A 12,763-nucleotide genomic window follows, 5' to 3' on the forward strand; every position below is an offset into this window, starting at 1 on the left:
TATGCATCCATCTATGGATTAAAAAACAGGAACATATGCACTGTTGCAAAAAACTTGCTTTTCCTCTATGTATAAGGTTGGTTCTCCAAATTTCCACTGGTGAAGAAGAACACTTGTAGCTGCTTTTTCTTTTGGCATGATTTCTAGTGGTTTCTGGTCTTCATACAACGAAGAAATGAAAGCATAGGTTATAGATCCAACATAGGAGCGACTCCGGCGAGCTGGCACTGCACTGATCAACGTCGGCACATTGTCTCAAGACACTGAATAACAGGAGAGATGATAGATAGGTTAGAGCAGGGGATTTCAAATGGCGGTCCGCAAACCCATATTTTGCGAACCTAGAGGGGTTTAAAAAAAAATATTTTAAGAAATATGAAGAAAATTTACAATACAAAAAAATATTTCATAACCCGTTCAAAAATATATTAATTGTTATACCCTTCAGACACCCAAGTCAAAACTAATTCATTCTTTAATATTATTTCTTATTTTTAAGTGTTCGCTTGGTATCATTAAAACATTAAAATCCAAACTCGGAAAATGAGCCCTCACAAATGCCACTGCTAGGACTTAACCATTATAAAAATGGCTAAGGGATCCATACCAATTCTTGAACTCCATGTCAACCTCACCGTGGACATTTTATCCAACGTAGCATGCAAGAAATACTTTAATTGTCATTGGTGCAAGAAGCGGTACAATTTTGCGCTCTTCTCTCATTGGTAGTACTGCTGCTAGACATTGCTGAAGTTTAAGAAAAGTACTCCTGGAAGTACATTGCTGGGATATACAACTATATATCATCGTTCTCTTCACACTACTTCCGATGAACTGTCCTTCTGTAAGTTTTGTTTTCACCACATTATTAAATTCAGTTTGTCTTTAGATTTTTTTTGTCAATTGTCAAATAATTCAAATGAAGTAACATTATTGGCTGCTCTTCTTCCAAATTCAATTGTCCTGCGTATAATAGTGTTTATGTTTAATTGCACTCCTTTATGCAATTGTAAAATAGTGTTTTAAGGAATTAAAACTATTAAACCTTCATTTCAATTAAACTATACATATTATTTCATACTGGTTCTGGTTCTATTTGCGGAATTTTATGAATTTGGTCTATTATTAAAGTACGGCCCGTGTTCATCCCTAAGGTGTCCAATGTGGCCCTCGAGGCCTTACGAATTGGAAGCCTCTGGGTTAGAGCTACAAAATATTGGTCTGGAGTGGTGACAAAGTTTGAGGCTGTCTCGGTTTTATTTCTTTCATACGAGTAAGAATGCATGTGGGTTGGGTCCTGGCATGGTCTGCACCGTCATGAAAATTGCCCCATCATTTGGACATTTTTCGGAGGTAAAAGTTAAACATTAGAACGTTTTGGAATTTCTCTTTCGCTTACAGACCAAAAGCTATAATACTGCCAAATTTCAATTTTCTAGCGCACCTGGAAGTTCGCGCCCGCCATTTTTTGACGAGCGGGAGTAAAAATTGAAAATTTAATGGTTTTTGCAATTTTTCCTTAGGTTACAGCCTAATAGCTATCAGTTTGCTGAATTTCAAGTTTCTAGCTCAACTGGAAGTGGGTAAACATTAATGTCAGTGAGTGAGTGAATATGCCAAACTCCGCCCCTCCAGTTATTATACGAAATTATCCTCCAATTAATCCGTCACTGAAGGCTGAGAAGAAGACATTCACACGTTAGGGACTCCGTACCTTGATACCCACCCGTGGTCTGGCACCGCCGTTAATCTGAAAGTTAAGAAATGACCACAACTAATTGCGCTTTTATCGGATTTTTTTTCATAAAAGGAAATTCCAACTTGTGACCGCTGTCCGTCATATCAGTCGTAGAACTGCGCAGTTTGCAGGATCGTTAGTAATCTCCGGTTAGTAGGCCAGAGGTTCGACTCTTCTGGTAATTGTTCTTTTAAGGAACAAAACTACGATGACATCACAGACCCTACAAGAACGAGAGTGTGGGTGGTTCTTGCTTTAAGAGGAAGTACAATTCGACAACTTACACAAGAGAAAACAATGTTTCTCATTATTACTCTGACAAATTTTCAGCCCGGATATTAGTTATATTTTCAAAAGCACAACCAATGTTTATGTGGTTACAGAGAAACTGCAAAGACTGATGGTGTGAGTACACAGCGCAAGATGAGGAGTGGGATATTTTCCCATTGGTTTCCCCGCTGGGTCAGAAAATGTTATTGCAGCACGATTGACCCTGTGAGTAGCATGCCATCTCCGATCTCCCAGCCAACCGGTGGTGTGGGTAATGAAACATATTAGTTAGTCCGTAGTTGTTCATTTCGTGAAGACCATGACATTGTTATCTTCGTATTGTAATTGTGTCTGTAAATTTCTATATATTATGGTAGAAGTCTTCACTTTTTCTCTTCATCCAAGTATCTGTATTTTCTCGTGGTCCCACAATTTTCCTTTCTTTCTTTTTTAGTTCCCCTTGTTCATATCTTTCGTTCACCGTTAAATATTCTGATTCATATAATACCTTCGGGTTAATTACAGTTATGTAGTGCCTGGCTTTTGCCTGGAACGACATCGATCATTTGTTGTAACCGTGTTTAGTGTGTTCATAAGCCATGTCCATCTTCTTCAATTTCTCTTTGCAGGTTGGGTTATCGAGTTCTTTTGACTCGATCCATTTTACCAGATATTTAAATTCATCAGTTCTTTGAATTTGTCCATGTTGTATTGTTAGGTACTTTTCTCCCTTGTGTCTATGTTGAATACATTTAGTTGTTCTAAATGAAATTTGAAGACCAGTTTTAATGGCTATGTCATGTAGAGTTCCCTCCATTGTTTGTGCTCATGGGCGTAATTTGAACATTTTGATGAGGTTTTGGGGTGTCCAGAGCCCTTTTCAGAGCAATTTGCGACCACAACATTATAGCTAATCACTTTTTTCCTTTAATATTTTATGTTGTTAACATTAATTAAATAACTAAACCTCTTTATAGTAAAGCACATTCACATAGAATTAAAGTATATACGTTATTTATATTCCTGTCCTGTTTTTATCCGTAAAAGTAAAACTCAAGCAGACAACACGAACTAAAAAGAATCTTTTCTTTATTTTACATAATCCGATCACATCGTATTTTTGCACTGAATGAAGTCTTCTCTTTCAATTTGATTTAAAGTCATTAATTCCTTTTCAAATGGCAATATCAATATTCCTTTTGATAGCAAGAGCCGAAGAGAACAACCTCTCTTGGCCTCTCGTTTTTAAACACAGCAAGCATTAAAAATATCTTTCAAGGGCTGCTGAATTCATTGTAATTGTAAAATACAAACGAAAAAGTTCAAGAGTGAACACACCTTGTAAATACTTCTCTACAAAAAAGGCAGCTCGATCTTGGATATTTTTATTCTTCCACTTTGTATAAGAAAACTGCCACCAGGCGAGTTGGTCGTGCAGTTAGGAGCGCGCAGCCGTGAGAGAGTGGGTTCGAACGCCACTGCCAGCAGCCCGAGGATGGTTTTCCATGGTTTCCCATTTTCACACCAGGCACATGCTGGGGCTGTAAGGCCACGACCGATTCCTTCCCACTCCTAGCCCTTTCCTATCCCATCGTCGCCATAAGACCTACCTGTGTCGGTGCGACGTAAAGCAACAAGAAAAAAAAACTGGTCACTTCTACTTCCATTTGGAACGTGACTTAAATGGTTATTTTCTCGAAGCCTGTGCTAATAATCAACAGGAGTGCTTTGTAGTTCTGTTGCACTGGAGCATTACTCTCACCGCCAATTTTCGCCGGAATGTTATCTTTTCTTGGCAACTCTGCTGTTGTACCGCTACCTCCATGCAGTGATTGAACAATACTGAGTAAACAATTCCTGAGTTCTGGTGTGGTAACATAACCAAACAGTGTCTCCATCGTTCGCGTAAGTAATTTAAATATCTGATCATCGTATGCCTATATTTGTGCTTGTAATTTGTTTTCTGAAATTATTATACGTATGTGAATAAGCCCATCAGGACTATGAGAAGTACTTACAGGCCTGCATTTGCCTTCCTTTGTACCCATATTTCTTTCATTCTTTTACTGTGGGCTTCCTTTCTGTCTTCAGATCAGGTTCTCTTTTTCTTTGGTCTTTCCTCTTGGTCAACTTGCCATTTGTAAATTTTGGATCTGAAGATTACCCTGTTTTTCACATCTGCTGGTATAATTCCCTGCCTGTTTCAAATCAGTTGTGATTTCGCCAATCCATTTCATTATGTCTGGTTGATGTTTGCTCTGTTTTCGTAGAATTCGACTATTTGTTTGGTAAGTCTGTCGGGATGCATTATTTTAATATGTTCATAGAATCTTAACTCGCGTTTTCTAATGTCACTGTGAATATTTGCGTATTGTTTGATTTCCTGTCTGACTCTGAGTCGGTGTTGACCGTCGGCCAGTTTTGGGCCTAGAATTATTATTACGATTTTGAGCTCCTTTTCTCAGTGTCTTCAGTGTTTGATTTTCCGTTCAGAATTAGCGTTTCTGATCTATAAAGACGTTCTGGTTTAATGACTGTATTGTAATGTCTTAGTTTTGTGTGCTTGGTGTTGTAAATATCTTGGGTCAGTCGATATGCAGTTTCCACCTTTTGGCATCTAATTTTATTGCCTTGTTCTCTTTTAGAACATTTTCCTAAATTGTTTCACCAAGATTCTGAAATTGTGGTACTTGTTTAATTTTCCTTATTTTGTCTCCATGAATTTTGTTGCTTGTTTGTTGCAGGTCCATGCATTTAGTCTTTTCAAAAAATGTCTGACGGCCGACATTCTCCGGAATTTCTTTCAGGAGTTCTGTCTAATTTTCGGCTGTTGGAATGTATCGGGTTAAGATTCTTTTCCTTCCTTCTTCTTATTATTATTCAAGATGCACAAATAGATAAATGAATCACGTAGTATATAAAGAGGCGAATTTCTCACTCTGAAATAACTTAGAGCAGGGCTGGTCGCTGTCTTCAGGCGGAGCAGATCCTTGAAGAAACGTAAAGTTACTCTGTTCTGTTCTGTCCGTAAGATGCACCCCAGGCGGCCTTGAGCAGCGGGCCAAGTGCCAATGCACGCCATGTTTACAGAGCTGTTGCATAACACAGCATTGGATTCTCGTAAAATGAGTTACCACTCGGCTTATTGTGTCAGGCGGCCGTGAAAACACAGGGGATGATGTCAACATCGCGACGTATTCTATTACAGAGGCATTTAAAAGAACAGAGTCATGAGTGCTCCTGTCAGCGGTTTCCAGTCACATCGAGTCTTTCTCCTTCACTCTCTTAAGAAAGAAGAGGATAAACAGCAACAAAAGTATCGAATTTTATGTACAAATGCATGAATCGCTGTAGACCGTCCCTGGTAACGATAGTATCGAGGACTAGCTCTGCAATTCTTCTCTGGCTTAACTTAAGCCTCAAATGGTGGGGTCATAACTGGCACCAACATAAAAATAATTATAAAAAATTACATATGCTATTCTAAATGTAGTCTATGTGAAAAAATCAAAGAAACATTCACAGCGACACGCTCAGAAGTTGTTACATTAGCCCATGTGCATGTGTTAACAAATTTGGTTTGATTATTACTGCACAGGGTGATTATGGGCTATTTCCTGGCAAACCTGCCTAAAAGTTGACTACGTTTTGTAGCAATCTTCTCCAGCAGGTATAGCACACAAGAACCCGTTCGCCTTCACCGCGTCTCTGGCCAAGGACGTGGAGGTCCTTCCGGTATTACCGCACGTACGTAACTTCTCAAACCCTTCGTCTAGCCAAGGACACACCTGCCAGTGGACATCCCTTGGATGTCGCTAAGATATGACTGACAGGAGAGACGCAGGGGTGCAGTGCTTACTGTTTGGTATCAACACCATTCCATTCTCATCTACACGATATAGTTCGCATATGACTCTGTGTTTAATCCCTTTGCTTCAACAATCATATTCCCTCCTCCATTGCCTCATGTTACACCAACATTGAGGCCAGTTTATACGTACAGTTTCGTCAATCGACTGCAGGGTTTACCTCCTAATTCTCATTATCCTCCTGTCATTGTTTCCACTCTTTGCTATCAGCAATCATTCTTGCGATGTTCAAAAATATTAACGTCCAGACCATGGGGAAGGTATCCTGAGTTCACCTAGCTTTCACTCTCGTACAGTAAAGTCGCCCTGAAAACCGACCAATGTAAAAATTTCGTCCCAGAACTCACTTTTGTCTTACAAAATATGGCTGATCGCAACTGCGAGGTCACTGCGTTAGCTTTACTGCACCTCAATTCAATCTCACTCACTATACGGCCACCCTGGGAGAACACACATTCTAAATACTTGAAATGATCTGCCTGTTCCAGTTTTGTATCCCCAACCTGACATTCAGTCCTCTTCGCTACTTAATATGACTTTGGTCTTAGAAATGCTAATTTTCATGTCATACTCACTACACCTATTTTCAAGTTCCAAGATATCAGATTACAGCTTTTCAGAACAGTGTAACATTAAGAGCAAGTCGTCAGCTAAGACCAAGCTGCTTACTACATTTCTACCCAAGTGAGTCTCCCCCTGACACTTTATACCTTTCAGTAGATGAACCAGGTATACGATGCACAATAACGGTGAAATATTACAGCCTTGTCTCACCGCTGTAAGTAACTACTTTGAACCAAGAACTCATTCTACCATAAATTCTCACAGCATGCCAATTGTCAACATAAATGTCTTTGATGGTTTTTGATAATCTACCCATAATCCCTCAGTACATCTTTTTCCTGAGTACTCTGTGATATGCCTTCTCTAGATTTACGAAACATAAACAGAACTGTCTTATTCCTCTCGTACCTGGCGCATACTGAAAATCTGATCCTGACAGTTCCTCAGTGATCTGAAACCACGCTGGTTTTCTTCCAACTTCCTCTCAACCACTGATCGCACCGTCCCTTCCAAGATGCCAGTGAACACCTTGCCTGGTACAGGGATCAATGAAATACGGTACCTGGACAGTTGTTGTAATGCTCCTGTTCCCTTGGTTATAGATAGGTGCAATTACTGGCTATTTGCTTTATCTCGCACCGACACAGATAGGTCTTATGGCGACGATGGGATAGGAAACGCCTAGCAGTGGGAAGGAAGCGGTCGTGGCCTTAATGAAGGTACAGCCCCAGCATTTGCCTGGTGTGAAAATGGGAAACCACGGAACACCATCTTCAGGGCTGCCGATAGTGGGGTTCGAACCCACTAACCGCACGGTGGATTTTATCTGGCCTGTGCCAAGACACAGGTACAAACATACTGCATCCATCAAGAAATAAGCACAGGCTATATGCTAATATTACTTTAAATTATTTCAACTTAGTATGAAATTCCATCTGGGCCCATATAAGTTATCGTAATAGTTGTCAAATGCTGAGGTGTGGGTATTCGCCATGTTGGATACCGCTGCGCAATCGCAGCAGGTGTCGGCACCATAAAACGCTCGACCCACGCACGTGTGTGGAGAATTCTTATTGGAATTTTATACCACCTTGTAGCACAATAACTTTTAGTATGGTGATCATGCGCCTCATTGTATCCAATTACCATAAAGACCAGAAGTACAGTACAACGTCACCTGACCGGGGGATGTTCATGATTGATGGTTGGTCCATTGTTCGTGAGGTCGCCTGTCCCCCCTCGACCGTGACCCCGCTAATTGATTGTGAGAGAGTTACCTTGCAGTGTCTTCTCCGCTCACGTCTGTTACCTAACGACACCTCCAGATAAGCCGCACACTTCAGACACACTGTCAACATATCGGGTTTCCGTCATTGTAGTTACACTACTTTCTCCCGTATCTGGTAGCCACTTGACGCTTAACCTTCTGCGAAAAATAAAATATTCAGCATATCGACTTTGTTATGTCGTTGAGAACATTATACCACTGTCAGCTTTGAATGCGAAGGCAGACCCTAGCACTTGTCGTGACAGGGAGTTCCTGAACATTACATTGACAGTTCAGCTCAGGCCTCTACAATAATGTCACGAATTTCAATCAATCAACAGTTGTATTTCGCGACAAGGGCACCCATAGGATAGTCTGTAGGAGGGGGGCTAGACCTGGGGGTATGTAGTATTTTTAATATTTTGATGATGAATTTAGAATTTTGCACCAATGCGAACTTGTTTTAAAAAGAAATCATCAGAATTAATAGATAGATTTATAGATTAATATCTGCACTGACGTAGTTAAGGCCTTTTGTTACACTAAACCAATTGTTGTCAATTATAATCGCAATTAGTAATACCGTAATTAATACTAAACACATCACAGTTTAACACAATTAAAATATGCCGTAACTGAAACAAAATAACGTACTGAAGCATCTAAATATATAGCTTTTTCGCTGTAATATCGTGTTTGACTTGTCTTCAATAATTCATTTATGTTTTTATGAAGCCAAAAGCCGACATATTAATAGTCTACCATCCAAAGAGACTAAATGCAAAAAACATATATATCGGGATATTTCCGCGCTGAACGTTATGTTATCTGTAGAGGTTATGAATGCCTGTGTATTTTATATTTGTGCACTTTTATTTTCATTAGCTATTTAATTTTGTACTTATTCGCTAAATAGTCACTATAAATACAGATTCTCTCTCCCAGCGAAGCTATCGATAACAGTCTCATTGTTGACTCATGTTCTGCCTCATCTCCGCAAGATGGCGATACTGCTGCAAGTCCGCGATGTGTACAGCAACTGGTAGCTCCGAGTTCTCTTGGTCAGGAAGAGGGAACTTAGAAGTGCGACGCATTACGGCCGGTGCTATGAACTGCATGGCAGCTACCAGGAACTAGACACTGGCTTGCATAGACTTATTTCCCTTTCAGCTGACGTACTGTCTGTCGTGATAACTACGAAGTTCATTGTAATCATCTTATTTTCGTTCACTTGCATCAACATAAGTAAGCGAGAGCGTGCTGTGACTAGAGCAAACCGGGAAGCAGGTCTTACCTTAAATTACAAGGATATAATGGAAGTTGCTGCCTACTGTCATTTCTTGATGGATACAGTACTTTTGCATCCATCTCTTGACACAGGCCAGAGTAAAGTGTAGCTTCCACCGAAGTCCCAGTCAACACCCATGGCTGTGACAATACGGAAACTGGTGGGGTATGGGTAGTGCTGAGTACTGACATTCAGAGCACGACTGGTGCATCTGAGTGTTATGAAAGGTGCTGTTCATAGGGTCAGTCGTGCTGCAATAGTACTTTCTGACCCAGTGAGGAAAGCAATGGCAAACTACCTTACTTCTCATCTTGCCTAGTACGCCTCATATTGGTGCTGCCATTGGTTTTTTGGGGTTTCCTTATAACCTCACAACCTTTGGTGGTGCTATCTGAGGATCCAACCAGCCTCTGGGCTGTTGACCTAACAGACAGACAATGGAAGTTGAAGTAATGCATCATATGGATGGAGATTAGAGAAAATTCGGAAGAAGACCGTAAAGTTTTCAAAGATGTGTTTAGTCTCTAAACCATAAATGAAATGTCGTATGGCTTTTTAGTGCCGGGATATCTCAGGACGGGTTCGGCTCGCCTGGTGCAGGTCTTTCTATTTGACTCCCGCAGGCGATCTGCGCATCGTAATGAGGATGAAATGATGATGAAGACAACACATACACCCAGACCCCGTGCCGTAGGAATTAACCAATTAAGGTTAAAATCCCCGACCCGGCCGGGAATCGAGTCCGGGACCCTCTGAACCGAAGACCAGTACGCTGACCGTTCAGCCAACGAGTCGGACAACCATAAATGATAAATAGCCATTCCCAGTGGTAAAGACAACTTGTAAGTGATAGATATGTTACGGTAATTTGATATATCTAGGTATTAAAAAAATGCAGACATTGCTCCAATTGCATAATAATTAATAATTGTCGGCAAACTTCATTTATTGTAGCTAGAAAATGAACGAAGAAATTTCATCAAACATGAACAGGTGGCCTAATTACTAGGCTGTTTAAAAATCTGAACACTATTCCGTGAATGATAAGGAACGTTAGTTTTCCGACTCTTTGACTCAACGCCAGCGGCGAGGACTTTGCTTGAGAAAGCCTCGGATTCGATTCCCGGCCGGGCCACGGATTCAGCTATGTATGGTTAATTCTCCTAGCTCTGGAAGCGTCTACAAAACACGCAATAGCGAATACCTACATAGAGGGTTGGCGTCAGGAAGGGCATCCGCCCGTAAAACTCAGCCAAATCCCCATCAAATGTCGACCGTAAAAAATTGGGAAAATGTCAGCAAGATGGTGATAATAATATGATGATGATGATGGTGATGATGCATCCCCGAACCATATAACTTTTTCAGTTTTACTACAAGTAATTTGCGGCCTCTGATTGCTATTCGATTACCTTCACGATCATCACTGAAGATATCAATATTATCAAGGAAATCAGTTACGATTACAACGGGGAAGCGTAAATTTGTGTGTGGTTGTGTCTTGTCTTTATCTGACCTAGACTGTGTGTAATGTAGTATGATAAGCCTAACAAGAAATACAGTACATTCACCGCAGACGAAAATCACTCACCAAGGAGTCGTCTTATTTTTTCTGTGAAACTCAACATGCACTTATATCTCAAATAAACAGTTATTTAATTAGGGTAGTGACGTGCTTACATCACGTTCTTGACAACTTATAGTAGGAATTTCAAGAGGCATTTTTTCAGGGAAAACAAGTCTGGGATCACCTGGGGTGCCAACTTCAGCAGCCTAGTAGTTAACACAACCTAGACGACGAGGCAGATATGCTGCAGGATACCATTCGAAAGCTGTATGCCTGCAAGCCCATCTTATATCCAAACTGGAGGCAGACCGACAACGTAGTAGTGTTCAGCTTTCTGCAATAAACCATCCTCTTCGTTCTGATCACTTAGAACAGTGTTGCAATAAAGTTCATGCCATTCGTATCGGGCTGAGTCTCTGGTCTTCTTACCCCAGCTTGGCAGGTTCAAAGTCCGGTGGTATTTTAACGTGCTCAAATACGTCAGCCTCGTGTTGGTATATTTCCTGGCACGTAAAAGAACGCACCATGGCGTCTCTGCAAACCGTCAACAGTATTTAGTGGGACGTAAAAACAATATCCTTAACTTGTTCTTGGCGCGAGACTTGGAGAATGAGTGTACTTGGTAGACAAAGTTTCATTTGCCCCTCGAAATGCCCGATAATTTAACCTACCGCTGGTAGCGTTAACCGAAGGTCGTCGAACGGAAATAATCTCTTGCCTTCTCCTCCTCAAGTCGGCTCGATTTTCCACCCTCTTCTTGAGTTCAGCATAGCTTCCGCATTTAACGTCTCCCATTATCTGCTGAATGTACTGGGTACGAGGTCTTCCTCGGTACCTCTTCCCTTTAATCGTTCCTTCTGTTATCAGTTTAAGCAAGCTGTCAAGTCTGTATGTACCCATTGTATTCGTATGGGATGTTTACTTTAGTACCTCAACGAACTGCCAGAAAATAATAAACTGAAAGGAATTTTATTCACTGAACATATATTCAACAAAGCCTTCAGAAAACATATATCTACCATATCCCTTTACAACCATGTTAACAAAACATACAGCTTGTAATAAAGAAAAGCGCACCCATAATCTTGTATCTTTCCTATTCGTACAACCAAACTGAAGACTTGAAACAAACAAAAAATGAAGGGTTCCTTGAACATGTTAGTATCTAGTGGACTGCCTGACATCGTCGCCGCGTAGAATACACTAATTTCTTGCACATGTGCGGGCTGATTTTCTGCCATTCCTGAAGAATGACACTTTTAAGTTCCTCCTTCGTACGCACATGTTGCCTGCGGATATTCCTCTTTAACGTAACCCAAAGATGTTCGATGGGATTTAAATCCAGAGACTGGGGAGGTGTTCTAAGCTGCTTAGGAATGTTCCAGATCAACCACGTCTTATTAATATCAGCAGTGTGTTTTGGGTCATTATCATGCTGGAACATACAGACAGGTATATTCGGCACTCTGCTTCACGTTTGCCCTCAGCACTGCATTATACGCCTCCTTGTTCATTATTCCGTCAATGAAATGTATGTTACTCACACCTCTGGCTGACATACAGCCCAAAAGCATTACAGACCCACCACCGTATTTTACAGTTGGGAGTGTATTTGCCACATCATTGTCCGAACCAATTTTTCTCCATATTCTGTTGATGCCATCTGACTCCAAAACGTGTATTTTTGTCTCATCAGACCAGATAACATAATTCCAGAATTCGTTCTCCTTTTTTATATGCTCCTTATCGAATGCCAGTCTAAGCCATCTGTTTTTCCTGCTTACTTATGGCGTTTTCCGAGGGATTCTTCCATAGTACCCATGCCGATACAGGATCCGACGGATGGTGGAGTTGCTGATCTTCTTTCCAGTTCGTTCCTCCGTGAGTTGCCTCAATAATGGTGCACTTAATTCGGAATATGACTTAATCAGCCGAACAACATACCGTTCTTCCCTTTCAGTCAAACACTTTCTCCCTGGTTTCCTTGGCGTGTTCTTAATATTACCTTTGCATTTAAATCTATCGACCACATATTGCACCGTAGAATGTGTTCTATTGTCCAGCTGTCCAATCTTTCGTAATGAAAGTTCTTTAAGTGCCAGTTTAAATATAGTGTTCTTAAGCTCCGTACTTAACGCTGCACTTCTACCCATGTCCACTAGGAAGGAGACTAATGCACTTGACCAGTCGTATGTCGTCA

This window comes from Anabrus simplex, chromosome 11 (assembly GCF_040414725.1).
Source record: "Anabrus simplex isolate iqAnaSimp1 chromosome 11, ASM4041472v1, whole genome shotgun sequence".
Lineage (NCBI taxonomy): Eukaryota > Metazoa > Arthropoda > Insecta > Orthoptera > Tettigoniidae > Anabrus > Anabrus simplex.